General features: G+C 47.3%; 1 protein-coding gene and 1 long non-coding RNA gene across 2 annotated transcripts in view; one reads left to right on the plus strand and one right to left on the minus strand.

Moving 5' to 3' along the window:
• Nucleotides 1–802: 802 nt before the first annotated feature.
• The window catches only part of LOC117217987 (uncharacterized), an 85,359-nt gene continuing 63,843 nt past the window's right edge, over nucleotides 803–22,318 (plus strand). The window contains exon 1 of the mRNA XM_033465942.2: nucleotides 803–1,259. The gene's annotated coding sequence lies outside the window, so the exon portion shown is untranslated. The remainder of the gene's footprint in view (nucleotides 1,260–22,318) is intronic.
• On the minus strand, nucleotides 11,588–21,636 carry LOC143260251 (uncharacterized). Its single transcript, XR_013034390.1, has 2 exons — nucleotides 21,143–21,636; nucleotides 11,588–19,728 (listed from the first exon to the last, which is right to left on the minus strand). It is a non-coding gene; the product is annotated as an uncharacterized LOC143260251 (long non-coding RNA).

A 22,318-nucleotide genomic window follows, 5' to 3' on the forward strand; every position in this document is an offset into this window, starting at 1 on the left:
GGAGCGCGAATGCGCGGCTCCGCTTCGGCGAGCGGCTCCTGCCGGCTGCGGCGCACCGGCGATTGCGCATCGCGCTCTCGCACCGGCTCCTAACTCTTCCTCGTCCTCTGCGAGCGACCCTCGAGGAGAGGCCCACGGCTTCGGCCAGGCACGACGCCGGAATCGGCTTCGGAACCTATCGAATACCAAAGACGCGCCCTACAAATTCCCGTCTCGAATTCCTCGGCCGAAACAGTCGCCTGGCGAAATCCAGAAAAAAGGCGCGGGGGGGCACGAGAAGCAGAAAAGGAAGACGAAGGAGAAGGAGGAGGAGGAAGAGGAGGAGAAGGAGGAGAAGGAGGAGGACGGCGGAGTCCCTGCTCTTCTTGGCCGGTGGTTGAATTACCCGTGAGGGAAAAGGGAGAGAAAAAGGGAGAGGAGACATCCGAAAGAGAGAAACGCACGTTACGCGCTGGTAGGGGTGCGGGAGGGAGGGCGCGGAGAAAAGAGAGAGACGGAAGAAGGGCGTAGGGAAGGGAGAGAAGATGAGAGGAGATGAGAGAAGAGAGAGAAAGAAAGAGCGTGAGAGAGAGAGAGAGAGAGAGAAGGAAGATGAGAGCACGAGAGAAGAAGAGAGCATGGTCCGGTGTAGCCGGCGGGCACACATCGGCTCCTCTCCCTCGCCAATCGGCGCGCGCGGCGTGGGGCGAGTTTGAGGTAGGGGGCCGCACGACGCACAGCGGTGGTGGCGGTGGCGTGCTGCGGCGGCGGCGGCGGCGGTGGCGGCGGCGCGGCTGCCAAGGTATTTAAGGTACCGTGAACCGGCGGCGCACGAGTAGTTCACTTCTGTTCGGTGCGGTGTCGCGGTGAATTTTCAGGGGACAGAAGAGAAAGAGAGAGAGAGAGAAAGAAGGGACTGGGATATACCGAGCGGCGAACAGTACACGCTCTGAACCTCGCACACGCTCTACGAGGGTGCGGGAGAGGAGCCGGGACAGACTAAATATCGTTTCGGTGTGTACCCCGGTCCGCGGTCGCGCCGATCCCCCGTCGGTCACGTCTACGCTTCTCGGTCTAGTTTCCGCGTTAGTTTAGGGGGAGCAGCAGTGCGGCGACGAACGACGACGGCGACGAACCAACTCGAACCAACGTTTCCTCTTTCTCTCGTACAAGACCGAGCCGTCCGCGGGGTCCGCACCTGCTGCGGGAGACCACGTCGTTGGACAGGATCATCGTCATCGTCGTCAGGGTCGTCCGTCGTCGGCGACCGTCCTGGATAGGTAAGTCCCAACTCAAACCAGTGAGGACTCTCAGGTGCTCTTTCAAACTCAGAGGGTGGACAAGTGACGCGACCCGACGCGACGCGACGCGACTCGACGCGCTCACCCGCACGCACGCACGCACGCACGCAACGCACGCACGCTTTTCGTTACTGGTGATACCACAAGTGATCAAGATCAGTGATTCTGTTGTGCACGGTGCACGATGCTCGCGGAACGAACGCAGAGGTCCCCGTGGATTTTATGGACAGTGACAATGTGCCTCGCCGCGGGATAACCCGGTCTGAAAGTGTTCTCTCATCGGAAACCATGTGCAAGGAGAAATGATCCGGTCAGATCGTAACCGGCGATCAACGGCCACGATATCGCACCACGGCTCTCGCTCTCGCTCTCTCTCTTGTTCTCTCTCTCTTCGGACCGATTAATCCGCGTCGGCCGCGCATAACCGTTCCGGTCCCCGGAACTATACACCTGTTACGCGCCTACCTACGCGGGCCCAGCTCCTCGATTACGATCGACCGAGATCGCGTTCGCGGGGACACGCGTCCTTATACAAACGAATATCTGTTACGGAGACGAGAGGACGCGATTTCCGCCGATCCGCCGGCGTTCGCTCGGTTCACGCGAACGATGGGGTGGGGGGCCGATCGGCGCGGTCGACCGAGAAACGGAGTCGAATGGGGTCCGGGATTCTAAATAATTCAAGCCGGCGTACAATAGGTATGCGCGTCGACCCGCGGCCGCGAAGGCTGCTCGGTCGCGGCACGAACGCTTCGTACAATTAGGAGACGGTGCCTGAATACCCAACGCGCGGCAATGGTACCGGTAACGACGACCGGACGGTTAAGTTTCGCCCGGCCGACGAAAACGAGAGAATAGGAACCCGGGCCGAAACAAAAATTCGGATCGGGGGAGAAGAGTCTGGGGGGCAGTTATGCGCGGCGCCCGATCCGACCGCAGCCCGATCGTTCCGAACAAAGGCCGAACGGCCGAAATTGTATCGATTTTCCCGTGACTGGCCCGGCCGGAATATAAAGCAGGGTCCGCGGCGGGACGCGCGCCGACATAATGAGCCGCAGAAGGCATTTCGGGGGGAGGCCGGGAATAATGGATCGTTCCCGTGAGCGACCGTGCCGCGGACCACGAGAGAAACGTGAGCCGGCGGAGCCCGTGAAGGGCCCGCGGGCCCCTTTTGTTGCCCCGCGAGACGCCGCGCCCGCGGGGCCCTTCGTACCTCCGACGACCGACGACGCGACGCGACGCGACGCGCGCCTGATCGAGCGTCGAACTCCCGCGGTGAATCGAATTCTTTCGTCGGATAGAGAACGACGAGGTAAAACATCGCCGGGGCCCGGATCTGCCGGGGTGCTTCCCGACGTTGCACGGTCGTTCCCTTCGCCACGGATGAAGAGCCGATCCCCGACGAGAGAACAGAGAGCGAGAGCAACAGAAAAAGAGAGACAGAGAGAGAGAAAGAGAGAGAGAACGAATTTGTCACGGTCGAAGTACCGCGGAGAAGTCGCGATTGCATTACGATCTATGATCACGGCGAGCGTGCGCGCGCGCGCGCGAGCGTGTGTGTGTGCGGGAATCACCCTCGCCAGGAAACGCCACGCTTTTCTAATCAACGGCTTGGCCGTACACCTACGCGAGGCTTACAGTCGCCACGACCAATTAATTATGCGACCGCTAATTATCCCGGCGAACCCGGCGTTTCTATTTCACGCGGGAACGAATGCGCGCGGTTACGCCGAGGAGTCGATAACCCTGCCGCGTTTAGTCGGACTCGAGACCTTCGGGAGCGCCGGCGAAGAGCGATCGATGCGGTTCGACCGATCTCTCGATCGCCGGAAACTTCTATCTGCCCTGTCCGAAAGAGTCCAAGAAATGTCCTAGAAGAGAGAACGATACTAGCTTCGCGAACCCCGAGAGACCGAGCGGTCCCCCGAGCTCTTCGGGCTCTGTCCGTTCAAGGACACGCGTTCCCGATTCGCCACGTAGAATTATCCGGGCGCAGCTCGGTCTAACAGGGTTCGGTAGGCTTCGCGGATGATTTCCATCGTGGAATTGGTTATCAGCGGGAAGAAAACGTCTCGGGGAGACGAGACAGGTTCTGCTCCACCGTTACAAGCCCGGCCCCCCATTTGCATGCGTATTTCCTTCATCCTTGCGCACAATACGCTGATTACCCGGCTTCTTGCATACGAAGGCTCACCCGGCTAATTGCTAATTACTAAACGCTAATTACCGAGACCGTCTTCTGGCCGTGCGCCGCGACGGACGCCGTGGAGGCTGGTTGCTCGTTAGACACGGCGACGAAAATGAAATAAAGTAATGGAGTGTAAGTAAGAAGTGATCCGAGGCACGCGAACCGAGAGCAATCACCGTGGCGAATCGATCCGCCGGGTGGGTAGCTCGGATCGATGGATCGCGATCCATAGGCCGGATCGCGGAAACGGAGACAAACGTTTTACGTAACTTCGCGGATATAATCGGACACCGTGGGCCCGGGACACTCGAACGCGATGATCAAGGACATCATCCTGTAGACATTTCGGCAGACTTTGAACGAAATTGCGTCGACGAGTCTCCCGAAAATTAGCTGCACTTTCGTTTATGTACAAATAAATGCGACAAGTAATGTCTCCCTTACTGACGCTCGGATCGTCCACTAAAATGGACAATTTGGTTTTAAATGGCTTTAAATGGATTATTCGGGCCTTGCGGCTCGTTTTTATAATTGTGGACAATTTATAACTATAAGAATAAACCGCGAGGCTCGAATAATCGCATCTCCTCTTCCCGAATTGTCCCATTTTTATATTTTATTATTATACCAGCTTAGTCGACAACTATAAAAACTGCTCTGATCGAGCTGTAAGGCTCGAATAATCGTGTCTCCTTTTCCCAAATTGTCCATTTTCGTGGTCAATCTGGGCGTCGATTAGAGAGACATTACGGTACCAGCTTTTACTTTTGTACTACAAAGAGATCTTCCGATCGCTCTAGCTGCGAGTAATACATTCATGCACACAAAGAACAGTATCCTTCGTGCGTCGCCGATTCTCGTACCTGTTTGCAATTAACGCAATTTTTTACAGACCCCCAGATTCTTGCGAAATCCCGCCGAATACGCAACGATTATCGTAATCCGAAGCGATAAGGCGATAATCCGGATGTTCTTCGTGACGCTCCGAAACAATAGCGTCTTCGATCGAAAGAGTTCTTCGAGCAGCTCAAGCATAGCTGAAGAAGACGCGAAAAATGAAGGAGTACGGCGCGCACGATAATTCCGTCGGTTGGATCGAAAGCAACGAGCGGTTAGGCTCTCCGATGCGACCACGTCGGATTCCATTGGCTCCGGCTAATTACAAGCAGAGTTTTCTTTGGTTCTGTTCATTTCTGCCCGTGGCTCGGGTTCGTTATCGCGCGGGTAGTTAGTACGATTCCGCGGGCCCTGTAAAACGGTGTCGCACAACTTCTTGGCACGACACGCGATCATCGGGAATGGCGTGCAAGAGGATTCCCGCACCGCGTCGCGCCGTGCCGTTCCTGAAAAGTTGCACGCCGAGACAAACGATGCATGCAGAGCCGGCCGATTAGCGTCGACCGTTTCGTGAATCGAGCGACCAAAAATCTAAACCGGGCACCGCATATTATCGCAGTGAAAGTACCCCGGCCGGAGGAATCGTTGTTGGGCAAGAAATTCGTCCGTGGTGTAACAATGTGCGTGCGCGGTCGCGGCTCTCCGCGTTCGGTTCCTCGCTCGAGCGGCCGTTTGGATCACGTAGGCCCGCCGCGGAACGGTAAAAAAACCGAGAGATGACACGAATTCGGGTCGCGTGACCGCCTCTTCTCGGGCCTAAACGAGCGACTTCGGCTTCCAGAGCGTTGAAAACCATAATAATCGTTCCCGGTATTCCATCTCGTTCGCCTCGTCTCGTCTTGTCTCGTCTCGTCTCGTCTCGTCTCGCGAACGAATTCCCTGCGATTTTTTTTTCTCCCGATCGGCACCCGGCAGGTTGTTATTATTCGGGTACCATCGGCGGCTACGTCTGCAACGAGCTCGCGAGACGATTAGGGCAGGAAATCCTCCTGCGGAATGTTTCGCAATTGCTCGATCGGATTTGTTCGACGGAATTGTAATAGCAAGTTGACAGGAGACGCGGACTGGAGAGGGGTTATGGAATTCGTCGGTAATCTTTGTTTAATGGGCAAGGATTAATCTGGTTCTGTTTGCACGGCCGCGTATCTGTCCTCGGCAGCGATAACGTCACGCCATCTTGCCGACGAGTTTTGAATACCTTCACGGAAGGTCTCCGGGTTTTATCGCGGTATTTGGATTCCCAGATCCGGTACCCACGAGACCGAGATTCGTGGATTTAATGTATCCCACGTTTCACTTATTTCGGCTTTATACTAACATTTCTGCCGGCGATGCGAACCGTGCGGGACAATGATTCGCTCTAGTTAAGTAATGACTTAAGTCTCGCTTAAGTTTGAAGTACGCGGATTGCGGATTTTTCTAAGCAATTCGTTGCGATATATGAATCGTTTGGTTTTATCTAGAACCTAATAGAATCCATAAAGTCGTCAATTTCGCAGTTTTTCTAAAAAATGGCACCGATCGTTCGATATTTCTGTTTTGTCGGTGCTGCACAATACTGCGAATTTCACAACGATTGCATCGTAATACAAACAGTTGTTCGTTTCATTTAAAATCTAATGGAACGTACGACGTTCTCAGTTCGTCTAAAAATGCCAGTTTATCTAAAAATGGCACCGATCGTTCGATATTCCTACGAATTTTGTCAGCCGCGCAATGCTGCGGATTTCACGATTGCATCGCAATGCAAACAGCTGTTCGTTTCATTTAAAATCTAACGGAATATACGACATTCTCAGTTCGTCTAAAAATACCAGTTTATCCAAAAATGGCACCGATCGTTCGATATTCCTACGAATTTTGTCAGCCGCGCAATGCTGCGGATTTCACGATTGCATCGCAATACAAACAGTTGTTTGTTTCATTGAAAATCTAGCGGAATGCAAGACGTTCTCAGTTCGTCTAAAAATGCCAGTTTATCCAAAAATGGCACCGATCGTTCGATATTCCTACGAATTTTATCAGTGCTGCACAATGATTTCGTAACGATTGCATCGCAGAACAAACAGCTGTTCCTTTCATTTTTAATCCAACGGAACGTACGACGTTCTCGGTTCGTCTAAAAATGTCAGTTCATCTAAAAATGGCACCAACGATTTTATATTCGAACGAACATCGTCGCTCGAATAATGTACAAAGGCGTAGCCGTATTTTCGGCGTGGCTCTCGTCGATGTTTGAAAATTTCGGCTGGCTATAGGACGGTGTCGCCTGTGTCGAAAGGTGTCAACGAACGTAACCCGTTACACCACTGTACGTACGACGGTGTATCTTTTGAGCGTCGGACTATTTAAAAGCTATCGTGTGTCAAACGAGGCAGCCCGTTCGCATAACGTTACAAAAAGGAGGACTTCCTCGTCGGACACCGAGCCGGAGCCCGGTATTGGAAAAGAGCTATTAAAAATATCGAGCACGGAGTCTCGGCCCATCGACCCGTGAAATTCTGTATTCACCGTACCGGGGGAGCTCGAAAAAAAGGCGATCAATTATTCATTCCCGGTAAACGGCGCCGCTCGAAAATTCCAATGATCTCCGGCGGATTTCCTCTTGGACTTCGGCGAATTTTCCGTCGCTAGAAACGAGTCGCTTCGTCGTTTCTTTCCTGGTCGTTCGTTCTCTCGTTCGCCATGCCGCGATTGATAACATCTGAAATTATTGATAGTCCGAGAATTTGATTTGCGAGAAAGATAAATGCGTGAAACACAACGCGCGGTAAAAATGTCAAATATAATTTAATATATATTGCATTTTAATATATATTGCAAGTTCCTTGAATTATTCAAATTTATTTATATTATATTTATATTATATTTATATATATATTTATATTAAATTTATTTATATTATATTATATTAATATATATTGCAAGTTCCTTGAATTATTCAAATTTATTGCAGCGACAGTTCCGCGATTCTTGCAGCGACTCGAGACGATTTTGATTCAACATTAAATCTACAACCTAGTTATTAAAGCGGACCGCTATCCTGCGCAAATCTGTTCAACGTAAAATAATAACTTCAATGAAATACAATTATTGTTACGGTTTCAGCAACGCGGTTTCTTATTAGCCCGCCGTTCACGTTAACGTAACAACGTCGGAACGAATCTTATCACGGTGTTCTCCATTTGATTTCAACAATGGAACAAGTTGTACAATGGCATACGACGTTAACATCGATTTTAATGCGGCTCCTGCGCTAAAGTTATCACGCCGGCATCCTCTGGAAATGCGATTCAGGGGATTCGGCAACGAGGAAGCGCAAGGAATTAATGATTTTTCCATCACGTAGCCCGATCAGCTGAAATGAAACGGCGCTGGCCTGCCGTGGGAAGATCTCCGGCCGCCAATCAACGTGTTAAATATTGATAAAACCGTTTGCGTGACAGCTTAAGGTGGCGCATCTGCTTGACAAGAATATAGGCGGCGGAATAGAATACCAATTCTTCGAAACTGGTTGCCTAGGCATCGGGCTGCCATTCGCAAAGGAGTTTGCGGTACACCGTCACCGATACGGCTTCCAATATTCCGTGCACGCGTTCCATGCGTCGAGTGCTAATTCAACGTCACGGAAACAACAGCCGAATCCTCGGAGGAGGAGAGCCCGGCCGTATTACACGTACGATTTTCGTTCCTCCCACGATTATCTCGGAATTCGGATACGATTCGCGGACGTGAATGGACGCGAACCGTACAGAATTCGATTCGCACCGGTCGTTGACTCGACTCGGATGAACACCGGAATAGAAACGTTCGATAATCTTCGGCCGGCGTGGAGGCAAGTGCCACGAGCCGTCACGAAAAACGAAAGAATATCGATTTCACGTCGGTTTCCCGGATTTACCCGGCACGCTGCCGGAACTTCGGGAAACCGGGCTCGATTGTAATTGCCGGCGCGTGTCGGGTCGCCGTCTTTCCGGATTTTTTACAGTCGATTAGAGTCGTGCCGCTCATTTTTCTGCGAAATTCGTCCGTAAAGTTGAGGACGCCGTGAACTTTGTTCTCGCACACAAAGATTGTTCGTTTAATTGGGGATTCGTTGATCTAATTCGTTTCATTAATTTACGTTCAAATGTTGTATTATTTCTAGTTAAATTTCAGATTGATCATTGGCGTTAACATGAAATTCGTCGAGCAATTAGGACGCTTAAAATCTAACTTTAAAAAAAGATTACTGCTTTCATTGCAGTGCTGCTGTAAGTCAAGAATTTAGTTCGGATTTGTTTCCTTTTCAGATTTGTGCGCACCGACAGGCTGATTAAATTTAATAAATTTCAATACTATCTACGATAGACTCTGCGATGAAAATAAAAATGGTACGAATCAAATATATTTACATTTGTTTCAAAATTGAGTTCAACCACGCGTGCATAAAATCTGATAATATTAAACGATACAATCAAATGATATAATATTAAACGTGTGTCTGTTTAAAATGGTTTAAAAAAGTAGACACTTGTAACAGGAAAAGTTGACAGAACTTGTGATTTCGGATGATAATAATATTAAACGATACAATCAAATGATATAATATTAAACGTGTGTCTGTTTAAAATGGTTTAAAAAAGTAGACACTTGTAACAGGAAAAGTTGACAGAACTTGTGATTTCGGATGATAATAATATTAAACGATACAATCAAATGATATAATATTAAACGTGTGTCTGTTTAAAATGGTTTTAAAAATGTAGACATTTGTTACAGGAAAAGTTGTCGGAACTTGTGATTTCGGATGATTCGATTTTACATTTAGCCCCGTATCGCGCGCGTCGTCTAAGACGCGCGGCTTCGCGGAGCAAGCAACGCTGGGCGACTTTTTTTTTAAACAAACATATACGACGTTGATGGGCATGTAGTGGACACGCGACGTCGTCGGGGAACACACGCGGCACGGTTTTACAAGAGTCTCGTTGCGTACGGTCCGAGGTCTGAACGGGTTTCGAACGGTTTCTGTCCAGGCGATTGAAATACCACGAATGGGTTTACCTTGTGATACTTCGTATTCCTTACGTGGCTGCCCGTGCCCCGATGTCGAATGCGGTTTATGAGCTCTGCACGGTAACCAGTCGTGTTCTCGATAAAAATCGGCTACTCTGCCCGGCCGAGATCGGAGGGAATTTCAATGCGCGCACGAATCTCCTCGGAGCAACGAGCTTTGGACTCGTCGCACGTATTGCACGAGCTCACGAACGGGTTCCACAACGTTAATCGACCGACTCGATTTCGTTCGCGTTACCCTGCCCGATCATCATCCTCGTATCCATTAACGAACCCCGACGAAAACGCGCGAAAACTTCGCTCCTCCGACCGCTACAACTTCCACCCGCGTCTCGTTCGACATCGAACTCGAAGTTGCGCTTGCTGGAACATTCTGTCGATCACAATGCTGTTGTAAGACTCTCTGTGTTTTCAACTTTGTTGTAAATCTTTTTGTACAGACTGTACTAATTTTCCAAAATATTCTTGAGAATATAGATTAAAAGTAGAAAAACTAAAGATTCAAAACTTTATTTTTGCAGTTGTTTTGAAATATATCAGCGAAAATGTCGAATCCGAACATTTTGCTGGAATTATGGGCCTCAAGGTACCATTAGAATTTTAAATAAATTATTGCTCGTAGGTTGTTGAAGAACGAAGTTGAAACAAATTAAGCGAAGGCTCGTACATCGGGAAACTGAATTAATAACCTGAACAATTGATTTGTCTAATAAATTATATTAGGGAAAATGTCGAATCCGAAAATTTTGCTGGAATTATGGGCCTCAAGGTACCATTAGAATTTTAAATAAATTATTGCTCGTAGGTTGTTGAAGAACGAAGTTGAAACAAATTAAGCGAAGGCTCGTACATCGGGAAACTGAATTAATAACCTGAACAATTGATTTGTCTAATAAATTATATTAGGGAAAATGTCGAATCCGAAAATTTGCTGGAATTATGGGCCTCAAGGTACCATTAGAATTTTAAATAAATTATTGCTCGTAGGTTGTTGAAGAACGAAGTTGTGAAACAAATTAAGCGAAGGCTCGTACATCGGGAAACTGAATTAATAACCCGAACAATTGATCTATATAATTATATTATATAGAAATAATATTAGAAATAAATTATATTAGGGAAAATGTCGAATCTGAAAATTTTGCTGCAATTATGGACCTCAAAGTACCATTAGAAATAAATTAATTTCAAATAAATTATTGATCGCACGTTGTTGAAAAACAAAATTGAAAGAAATCAAGCGAATTCTCGTACATCAGTGAACTAATTCAATAATCTCCACAATTAATTCGTCCAACAAATTGTCCGACCACTCATTCGCCGGAATAACATATAAAAACGTATAAATCACAGAATTTCTGGGAATCCGGCAACAGCTGTCCCTTCCCGCGATCATTATTCAGCATTCAGGCGAAAGGAACACCGGCCGCAAACGCTTCCTCCAAATTGTCCCGGTCCTGTTCGAATCATTCGGCTGATTCATCGGCGCGATGTTTCGGAGGCGAACAAAGTCGAGCGAACGGAAAGCACAGGAGCGCGCACAAAGCGAGGCCATCGCGGATGAATGACGATAAGTGCACGCGAGACACGGTTCGGTGTAATTCGGTCGTAGCACTGGTGACCTGAAATGTTTTCGGGATCCGGTCCCGGAAGCAACGAAAATAAAGGTATAATCCGGCACGCCGGTGGTTTAGTGAACCTGCACTATTGGCCTAGTTCCTCTAATAATGTAGGCATACCTGTCGCTCGGCGGAATTGTCAGTGACAACCGACCAACCGACGAACCGGTCGGTCGGTGACCTATTCATCTTTTTTCCTCCGCCCTCCGACGTCGTTCTCTCTGTCTATCCTCCTCGGTTTCCTCACCTCGGACATTCTTTCTGTCCGACGAACAAAGAAGGCGGGTCGTGCACGCGACGTTCGCCGTTTTATTCACCGAAATAATCCGATGACCGGTAACAGGTTGTCGCAGCCGTTTTATTAAGCCGCGTTAATGGCACCTTCGGTTCGCTTTTGCAACAGCCCCGATATTCGGATAACAGTAATCATAAACAATCGATCGAATGCAGAAAATAGGTTCGGATGATACTGTTTAAATACTTTGATCGGGGACCGGTGTTATCGTTGGACCACGGATTTCGTGTATTTCGGATCGTCGTTAGACAAATTTCAAGATTTTATGATCCTTAGTTTTTATTGTTGCTAGCACTTAATGCAGGCACATTTTTTGTTTCACATGGAGGTCTACGGTGTAATTATTAAGCTTAGCTGCGCACGTGATGATTGAAATTATCTCGCACTCAGTGCCATTTTTTGTAGCTAATAATAAATTTGTATTCAAGTCTAGTTGCTCGCAATTGATACAATTAATTTTCGTTTGCATGTTCGTCTGCAGTGTAACTATTATATTTATTAAATACTCGTTGAAATGATTAAGAGACCGAGTCAATTTACATTTTACCTCAGTTTCTCGCGATTGATAAGTTAAAGTCTGCAATTTAATTATTACATTTACTATATTTTACAACGTCGTTTCGTTGTCAAACATTTTCCACGCAGAAAGTAGCTCAAAGGAAAATGAAAGCATTTAGAAAAATATATCCTTTAATTCGTTTCATCGCTTGTTTCTCGGATATTTTCAAAACGTTTCCGCAGTGGTCACAACAACATAGAAAAATCAATTTTCTTAGCCTTAGTTAACTCATCGCTTAAAGTCTCGCAACGATCCAAAATACAGTAATGTCTCTCTAATCGACGCTCAGAGATCGTTCATAAAAATGGACAATTTGGGAAGAGTAGGTATGATTATTCCAGCTTAGTCGACAGCTATAAAAACGAGCTGCCAGACTCGAACAATCGTATCTCCTCTTCCCAAATTGTCCATTTTTCTGCACAATCTGTGCGTCAGTTAGGGAGACATTGCCGTACTGCTCGAACGCAAAGCAGCGAAATATCGATAACCCACCGTCCACGAGACGCCTCGAAGTTGAATATCCTATCGGATGTTAAACGTTTCAGTGAGTCGAGAATTTCCAAAGCTATTTCGGCTGGTCTCGATCCAGATACGCGACAGAAGGCAATATCGTAGCCCGGAGGAATCGAAGCGTTCCGCTAGGACGACCGCGATTCAATTCACGGCGAATCTTCCATATTCGGCGTATCCGCGAAGGCAGCACCGGTTATTTATTATAGTTAGCAATAAAAGAATCCCCTGTACCAGGGTGTTCCGGCGAAGCTGGTACCGTAAGAGACCAGCGGAATTAAGTACAATAGCGCGTAACATTATACAGCGAATTAAAGGCGAAGCCGATCAGATCAACGGGGGCCGTTCGTTCGTTCGTTCGTTGGTTCGTTCGTACTGTTCTCGGGCTCATCGTGGCTCGCTCGAGGCCGTACGGTGTTCGGTTAATGAGAAATGAGATCGTGATTTCAACCTCGTGACTTTTTCGTGGCACGCGAAACTGCTTGACGCAAGAGCCGGATTTTTCGTGACGTCAGCCGACGTCGAACGCCGATTTAACGGAATATTAAAGACGCTACAGGACGCCCAACGAAATGTGGACGTAACTGTACGTCCGACTTTCTCGAACTGACTCGTTTAGCGCTGCGTTCGAAGTTTCGACGTTCGGAAATGAAACGGAGAAACAGCGTCTTAATAATCGCTTATGATCTATCTTCCCAAGGGTGGAACAACGGTATCAGTTCTCGATCTAAGATTAGATTTATTGGTACGCAAAGCTGGTGTAGTAACAATTTATGGTCTTCCCGATATTTTGCTCATAATATAGAAGCAATCAATGAGTAATAGAAAAGTATTAAACAGTCCAAATTATAATGAATGTTCTTTATTTTGCTCAAATTGCTTTATTTTGCTGTTCTCTACTTTCCTTTATTTCTCTATTTTGCTCAAATATAGAAGCAATCAATGAGTAATAGAAAAGTATTAAACAGTCCAAATTATAACGAATGTTCTTGAGACAGAGAAATTATTTTCAAACGTTTATCGAGTCTTAAAAAATGGCGTTCCTCGAATCTCCAACGTCTGAAACAACGCTAATCAATTTTCCATAGATATCGATTAAATTTAAATCATTTGAATCGTTTTCGAATAAACGACGACCTGCTTTGTATGTATCTGCACGCGAAAAAATATAAATAAATCGAAGAAAGAAGTACACAAAAAGTCCGCGATCTTCGCGAACCTTATCAGAAAGCATAGTCGCAGAACTGCTCCGGGATCTCACATTTCTAGTTTCATCGCACTTCCAGATTCTTTATAAACTCAACTGCAGAACGTAGAAACAGACACGAACGCATAATTTCGCTTAGAATGCTTCGCAATGGCTGCGACGCGAGAAATACAATTTTTCGACCGGCGATCAAGCGGTCCCCTAAATAAATTCGTTGGTCAAACGGGTGTCGCATATTTCGCGAAGTGGGCAGCCCGAAGGTGCTCGCAGCATCCCCCCTCCCCCCCTCCTGACGATAATCCTGCTCCTCTTACTGTTATCGCGTCCGGAAATTGGCAAAAGGAGAGCCGTGGTCGGCTATAACGGGGCGTAATTTGAATTCCGTCCGATTGCACAATTTATGGTTAATTCCTGGGCGAAGGTGGATCGCGGTACAACGATTTACGAACTGGTCGAACAAGGCGGAGGGGCGAGGGGGAGGGAGCAGCGATACGATATCGTGAGGCCGTGGCAGATACAAATTCCGGGCGAATTGATGGAACTTTACCGTTGATGAAACGCACGCGAGCCCGGCCGTTTTAATCTTGAACGCACGAGAAAAAGGAGCGTATAACATCCACGGGCAGATATAGACGCGATCTCCGGGCCCGCGAACTAATCTCGAATGGTAATCGGCCCCCTCGTAACGGTAAATTTTCTAACCGGTGCTTAGTTTCTGCTTTAACGCCATTAGACGATCTCGGGGAACGATCCCGGGAGTGTATGTCTCTCTCTCTCTCTCTCTCTCTCTCTCTCTCTCTCTCTTGTTTTCTCTCTCTCTCTCTCCCGTTTTCTCTTTCCCTTTCTCTCTTGGTTCTCTCTGTGCGAGACCCGGCCGGCACGTTCGAATTACTCCTATATATCTTCCACGGTGTTCTCTTACACGGAACAATTATACTCGAAACGATCGATACAATGGAATGCAAATGTAATAGAAAATGCTAAACGCTCGCGGCGGGTCCGAGGAAGTCCGAACGGCGCATCTACGGTGTAATGTCTCCCTTACTGACGCTCAGATTGTCCGCTAAAGTAGACAGTTTGGGAAGAGAAGAAATTGAACGTTCGCGTTCTGTATTTCGTATTATTGAAAACATTCGATATGCATCAACGATGTTTGAGTCATTCCAGATTGCACAAGGGAACACCATAAACTATACTTCGATTCTAATTTATGCAACCTAATCAATAAACATCCCACAGATCAGTCATTGATGAAGCTAGAATCGCGCGATCTTTAACACATCGAGTGACTCCAATTTCTAACTAGAGTAATGTCTCCCTTACTGACGCTCAGATTGTCCGCTAAAATGGACAATTTGGGAAGAGGAGGTACGATTATTCGAGCCTCGCGGTTTATTTTTATAGTTATAAATTGTCCACAATTATGAAAACGAGCCGCAAGGCACGAATAATCCATTTAAAGCCATTTAAAACCAAATTATCCATTTTAGTGGACGATCTGAGCGTCACTAAGGGAGACATTACTGTAGTTAGAAATTAGAGTCACTCGATGTGTTAAAGATCGCGCGATTCTAGCTTCATCAATGGCTGATCTGTGGGATGTTTATTGGTTTATAGGTTGCATAAATTAGAATCGAAGTATAGTTTATGGTGTTCCCTTGTGCAATCTGGAATGACTCAAACATCGTCGATGCATATCGAATTTTTTCAATAATACGAAATATAGAACGCGAACGTTCGCGATTTTTCACTTTTCACGGAAAACTTCTCGCGAACGTTGACAAGTCAAGTCACTTTTGCGAGCGAGTGTTGGATCTGATGAGTAGAACACGAAGTTTATGCATTTAGGAGAGAAATAAAAGGCAAATTGTAAATAGAAGTGTATTCAACTTCTATTTCTTGCGATTGACGCAGATCGTTTCCATTGTGCATAGAGATATTAATTAAAATTCAAAATTAGTAGAACAACCGAAGACTAAAAAATGTACGATTCAAATGCGAACCTAGAAAGAATCATCTCAGGTATCGTACTACGCATTCAAAGTAATACATGCCGCAGAATTGAATCGCGCGATCTTTAACACATCGAGCGACTCTAATTTCTAACTACAGTAATGTCTCCCTTACTGACGCTCAAATTGTCCACAAAAATGCACGATTTGGGAAGAGGAGATACGATTATTCGAACCTTGCTGCTCGTTTTTATAATTGTGGACAATTTATAACTATAAAAATACACCACGAAGCTAGAATAATCGTGTCTCCTCTTCCCAAATTGTTCATTTTCGTGGAGAATCCGGGCGTCAATTAGAGAGACATGACTCTATCCATTCAGAGGATAGATGATCGATCTGCCTGTTGCTCGTGTTTGCTTCCAATCGTGTTCCTCGTTTTTCGTCAGAAAGTAGAGCGGAACCGTGACACATAGGAAATCCCCCGCGATCACCATTGGTACGTGCCCGTGGATCTTCGTACATGCCTGATCATACCCTACCCACCGCTTCCTACGATTGTTGTCAGGATTCTCTCACGATTATTTGCGCGAGAGGAACGAGAAAAAAATCGCCGAGCCGGCTAATTGAAAATTATGTAACGACCGCCGGTGTGTGTGTCCACGGTTGCCCGGTCACGTTCCATTTTCTATAAATCCAATGGAACCGCCGCGACGGGCTAAGTATCCCCTGATCGGCGGCCATCGCGCGTTTCATTCGCTCGAACGCCGTCGATCGAAGTGGATTCACGCGGATTCAAGGATGCGCTTGGTAATTTGCTGAACGCGGATCTCGGTGTCGGGAAAACGCTTTTCTGGAAGGAAACGTTCGGGATCGCGTGTTTTCGCGCGTTCCGAGCGTCGTTCGTTTCGCTCGTAATCGAAAAAAAATCGACGTGATTTTTACGGTGATCGTTATCAGGTTTTGCTTAAGGACATAATTGCAATTAATTACGGAATATATTTGATCTCACGATTAAGATCGAGGATCTCGCTGAAGATTTTTACTTTCGCGAGCGATTTCATGTGACTTTGAGGACGATGATTTCTTGTAGACGAAGACTGGCGACGTAATTCATTTTTGTTAGCGTGCTAGTTTCCTCGCATTTTTCAAACTTGTGTAGTTTCGAGTAAAATCGAGGGCCACAGAATGATTCGGTGAACACAGTAAATGTCAAAGAGATCAAACTTCCATCAAATCTGTTCCATTTAGGCTCTATCACTCTTGCCTATAATGGTTACACGTGTGTCGCAACACGTTGCACGACAGTTGCACAACGATCACTCGAATATGCTCTAGGCTGACATAACGCGACACGGTTCGCCCGAAATCGGATGAAGCAACAACGAATATTTGACTTAAGAGAGCTATTTAGGCCAAGTGACAGCTCTGACTGGGCGAAATTTCATTCGCTAATGCCGGTCTATCTTTATCGAATAAATACAATTGCTCAGGCTTTCGTTCGTTCTCCGGTATAAAATTAACTTTATATGTATCGAATGAGACATATTCAATTATTTCATCATTTTATTCTGTTCACTTTTTACTAAAAAAATTCGATATGTCTTAGTCGATAAATATCAAATTAATCATGTCCGAGAACCGAAGGCACAGTAAGTGGTCATCCCACGGTAGCCTGCTCCACTATTATAAGAGAAAAAAGATCATGCTTGACTCTCATGGATTTTCATCTTGGAAAAAATAGTGTTGCTTATAAATTAACCCTTTGCACTCGTGTGGTGACTCCGAGGCACCGCGAAAATTGTCACTATGTTCCAAGATAGTTTTTGTAATATAATAATAACAAAGCTTACGTATAAGGAATCGTTAGAAGTCAAACTGTTGTACGAGTCACAAGACTCAATTCCACATGCATAAAATGCACTTGGTCGTTAAAATGGAAATATCATAAATCGGGAAGGTTAATTTAAATTTACAGTTAACACTATGCCGTCCGCAAATTTTAAATATGGTTCTTTTGTTTGACGCCGGCATAGTAGCTTGGAAATTTTAGATTTAAAAAAAGATGTCGAAGATGGCGGAAATATAAATTCCTAAAATTAAGATATGTCATCCAAGTATCTTCGTACTTAATCCTTAGTTAAATGAGCACAATGCTATAGTTATATATGCTATAGTTATAGTTCTATAATGCTATAGCCTTTTAACACCCAAGAAATATAGTTCAAATCTTATTTCAGTTTTTTAAAATGGCACCAAAGTGCTACCACCGGCATACAACAGATAGCTTTTGCATGGCACCAGCGTGCTGCCACCGGACGGCATAGTGTTAACATGGCCCCGAGTGTAAAGGGTTAAGAAACCTTCGCAGCCAGAGATCTCTCCCGAGAGTCAGAGCTCCTTCAGCAGTCGAATTGCGTTTGGCCAGGTCTCATCGCGCGAAGGCGGGGTTGTATCGAGGTCCGGATGAAGCAACAACGAACTTTCGCTGTCACCCGTGCCGCCCACGAGAATTCGTTCTCGCGTTTCGCAAGCCGTCAAATATGGTCCACCGCGATCGGCGGTCTTTCCGACGCTGCGAAACCGTGTCGCCGGATCTGTTGAGAGATCGCGTAGGATTAGGGCGAGTCGAATCGGCGTAGTACGTGGCCGTGCTGTATCGGGTCGTGATTCCCGTGGAAATCGATTCCTGCCCACCGAGTTATTATTAGTCGTACGACCTTGGCACGAGGACCTCTTCCAGATCGCCATCGTCGTCACGGACTCGATCCACGATTCTACGAAAGTGTCGCACCGTGCTCGTGCACAGCCTGCGCGGCCGCACACACGAGCGATAATGTATCCAGCTTGGGGTCCGGATCATTCGTCTTCGACCAAGGGGATGATCTCGGTGTGTACCAGTTTCATCTCCTCCTCCTCCTCCACCTCCTTCATCTCCTCTTCTTCTTACCGCTGCACCTTCTCTTCAGCGCGCCTCCCCCACCTCGGCCGTGTGCTCATCACGAAAAAGAAAAAGGAACTGTCGCTTAACGAGCGCAACGAAGGTACGATCGTTAATCGTCCGCGGCGTTCGTATACATATATACGCAAAAGTCATTCGACCATGAAGAATGAACTGTGGAAGTCATGGCGCTGGTACTACTCCCATATCTATCCATCCTGATGCGCCACGACGAAACCACCACGACCGTCGTCGTCGTCGTCGTCGTCGCGCGTGACGGCCATTCCGAGATTAATAACGTCGAACCGACCTCTTTTTTGGTCCTCATCCTCGAGGATATGGCATCCACTTCGTCGCCGGTCTATCCTCTGTTCGGCAGCGCCGGCCACCACGAACGAAAGTCATCCACCTTTGTTCATCCTTCTCTTGTTCTTCTTCTTCGTCGTCGTCGTCTTCTTCTTCTTCTTCTTCTCGGGAGAGAGAACTGATGGTGTAGAAATAACAGGGAAAAATGGGATGGAGAGCGCTACGCCGACGGACCAGAAGGGTGGAACGGGTTACGGAGAAGGGACGAAAGAAAAGAAGGAAGCGTCGAGATGCTGGAACACGGTCTTACCTTGATGAAGACCATTTGCGGAGGCTTGTAATAAGATAGTAACAGACTGTGTGCTCCAGCTCGGTCGTTCTAGCCGGGTCTGGCTCCACCGACTCCGTCTCCCCTTTTCCCTCGACTTCCTCCCTTCTCTTCGCGGGCTTCCTCCCTTCTTCGTGGTTCTTTTCGCCGCCTTTCGCCGTGCCAAGCCGAGCCGCGTTTCCTCGCTTTTCCGCGATCCTGGACGCCGGCCGGCGTCGCGTCCTGTATTAAAGGCGACGCACGGTCTCCACGGAATATCGAGATGAAAGTTCTACCCCTCGGGGTCTGGCTGCCTCGATTGCCTCCAATTGCCGGGGATTCGGTTCGATCCGGGTACACGGTATACCGTAAAATTTCGCTTCCTTCGAACGACCGGAGGGTTAACCGGCGAATTGAAAGAAACTTCTGTAAGAGAATTTTACGGGATCACAATTTCGGGAAGAACTTCTCTCCACCGGCGAGGCCTGATCAATGCATTCAAGCCTGATCAATGCTGAGGAAATGTTTCGTTGCGTCTGTTCGAGATTAAATCTTCGTGCAGCGAGCTTTTTCCCGCGGCTGCGTTGATCGGCGCTTCGTTGAAACGAATTCCTAGACGAGACAGAAGATTTGTATTTGTTGGACAATTAATTTAGGTCTGTTATGTGTTATTGACAGTCAAAGGGCTGACACTCGAACGACTGATCGATATTGTTGGCAGGCTTTGGATCGTTTATAATTTTATTTATCAATCTCTTTCAACATATCTTTTAAGGCACTCTTTATAGGCAGGTTACTTCTTCTATCAAACTCAACGGAACACGTAAACATTCGAATTAATTGTCAAACTGTAGAAACTGATCTAAATAAACTCGTGTTCCGTCGTCCGAGTGTTAATGTTGATAATAAAACAGTAGAATTTTATTTGGACTCGGAGAAAATGCATCTGTTTAGTAGATCATGCTCGAAATCTTCATAACGAGCCTGACGTGTTGTTCAAGAGCAAGGGATTAAAGGAGAATTTCGCCTCAAATCAAATGTCCCAAAATTATGGTATTTCCAGGAAATGAGAGATTCCTGAGGTGATTTGGAGTAACTTTTTCCTTAGCGAAAATGCAATCCGAGGCTTCCTTCTCGAGTTATTAACGAAAAACAGTAACCAATGAGAGGCGAGCTCTCCTAGCGCTAGGCAGCCGAGTGAAACTGGGCTTTCAGCGCTCGTCGGCTGGTCCGCCTCGCGTCAGCGGAGCTCGCCTCTCATTGGTCGCTGTTTTTCGTCAATAACTCGCAAACGGAGCCTCGGATTGCATTTTCGCAAAGGAGAAAGTTACTCGAAATGATCTCAGGAACCTCTCACTTCCCGGAAATACCATAATTTTAGGACACCCTTAGACCGCGAATTTTACGCATTCAGGACAAGATCGAATAGTTGGAATTTAAAGTAGCAAACTCTACACTTCTCAAACTGTGTGTTTCGTTCATGATTTCAACGTTAGAAAAAAAGTACATCCGCCGATAAAAATGGAAGATCGCACAGCATCCGAGCACAGTAATGCAATCGCGAAGTATAAAAATGGAGCGTAACAGGACCCAGCGTCAACGGGACGCTTAAACCAACAGTTTCCGTTCGTGACTCAGGCATTAACCCCGAAAAGTGACGCTACCTGCAGCGTCTAATTCCTGTCCGGAACAAACGATAGCAATGTGCTTGACCCGCCCGTTAGGAGCAGGCTGTAGAAGCGCTCCGCGAAAGAAAGAAAGAGTAGCGGTTCTAGGGGGGATGTTATTATAGATCCTGAACGGTGAAGTGTCTGCGACCGAGCACATATCTCGGATCGACAGGCCACGGCCGTAAAACTTAATTACTATTGCGATGGAACTAGCGTAGGACGATCGGGGAGCAGAATGAGCATGCGGCGCCCGAGGGGGGAAGGGGGGTCGCGACTCACCGGGACGATACCATTTATAACGTATCGATTACCAGGTCCGATTGTCTAACGACGCGCCGTTTCGTGAGTGTCCTTACCGGCGATTATCATCCTTTCAAGGCTGACGTGTCGAGAGCGTCGACAGGTTTTGTCGTCGCATGAACCTGTCCCGATGGTGGGCCCCAATGGGCGGCAGAAGTCGATGGAGATCGTATCTGGTTCTTACACGGGGTAAGACAACTCTCCACGGTTCCCCATACGCTCGCTGGACGTTCGTTCGTGGTCCGCAAGCTCGCATCCGGTTCACCGTCGCCACATTATTTCCCGTGAGCCTTGTCCTCGGCCGGAGGAGTCGATCTTTACCGGTCCACCGGTGTGCCACCTCGACGAGTAACCTTTCTGCCGTGGCTGCTTCTTACCCGTGAGACTCACGGCGGCCCAGGGGAGGGGGCGAGGGGACACGAGGGTGGCCCTGCACCTGGGCCACGGGGACAACAGTGTCCCGCTGTGTGGCTCGTGCACGAGCCGACCTTTCTTCTGCTTTTCTTTATAGTCCACTAACACCTCCGGTTGCCTCGTTCGGCTACACCGACCGACATTATTCGGATCGTGAGCCTAGCCGCGACGGTATGCCATTTCAACGGCTCCCCCCCTCTCCGCTCTCTTTCTCGCTCTCTCTCTCTCTCTCTCGGTCTCTCGGTCTCCCTCTATCTCTCTTTCTTTCTTCGCTCTGGTTCGGTCTCTCTCCTTCTATTTCTCCTCGCAACAATGAGATGCTGATAACGCTACTCTTTTTTTTCAAGGATTCCTCGGCTCTCGTGTGAAGATATTAAAAAGATTCTTTATTGAGTTCGTGGGAACCGTTCGGGTCAGTAGAATGGGTCCCCCGGTTACTGTTATTTCCGCTACCGTGACTGGAAATATTAAGTTTCGCGAATCTTTGCGCCGTAACTGTACCTCGGCTCTTATGAGATCGGAATTTCTGCCGACGAAATTCGCGATCGAATAGAAACGCGCTCCGCGCTCGAATGCCGCGAACACTTTGTTGCGCGTTCACAACACGTCCCCGAGTGTACGGGATTTTTAGCATTCGGTTCGACAATTGACGACGAGGAAAAATCGTGTTTCTTTTCGTTTGAACGTCTGCCGATTACCGTTTGAAGATCATTCATTCGTTTATATCATCGTATGAAATCAACGAAATCTTTATTCGCGGCTGTTAGTCGCGGACTTTTTTAAATCTCGCTGCACACAAGTTGCCGCAAGATGTACGA

Source organism: Megalopta genalis, chromosome 1 (assembly GCF_051020955.1).
Source record: "Megalopta genalis isolate 19385.01 chromosome 1, iyMegGena1_principal, whole genome shotgun sequence".
Lineage (NCBI taxonomy): Eukaryota > Metazoa > Arthropoda > Insecta > Hymenoptera > Halictidae > Megalopta > Megalopta genalis.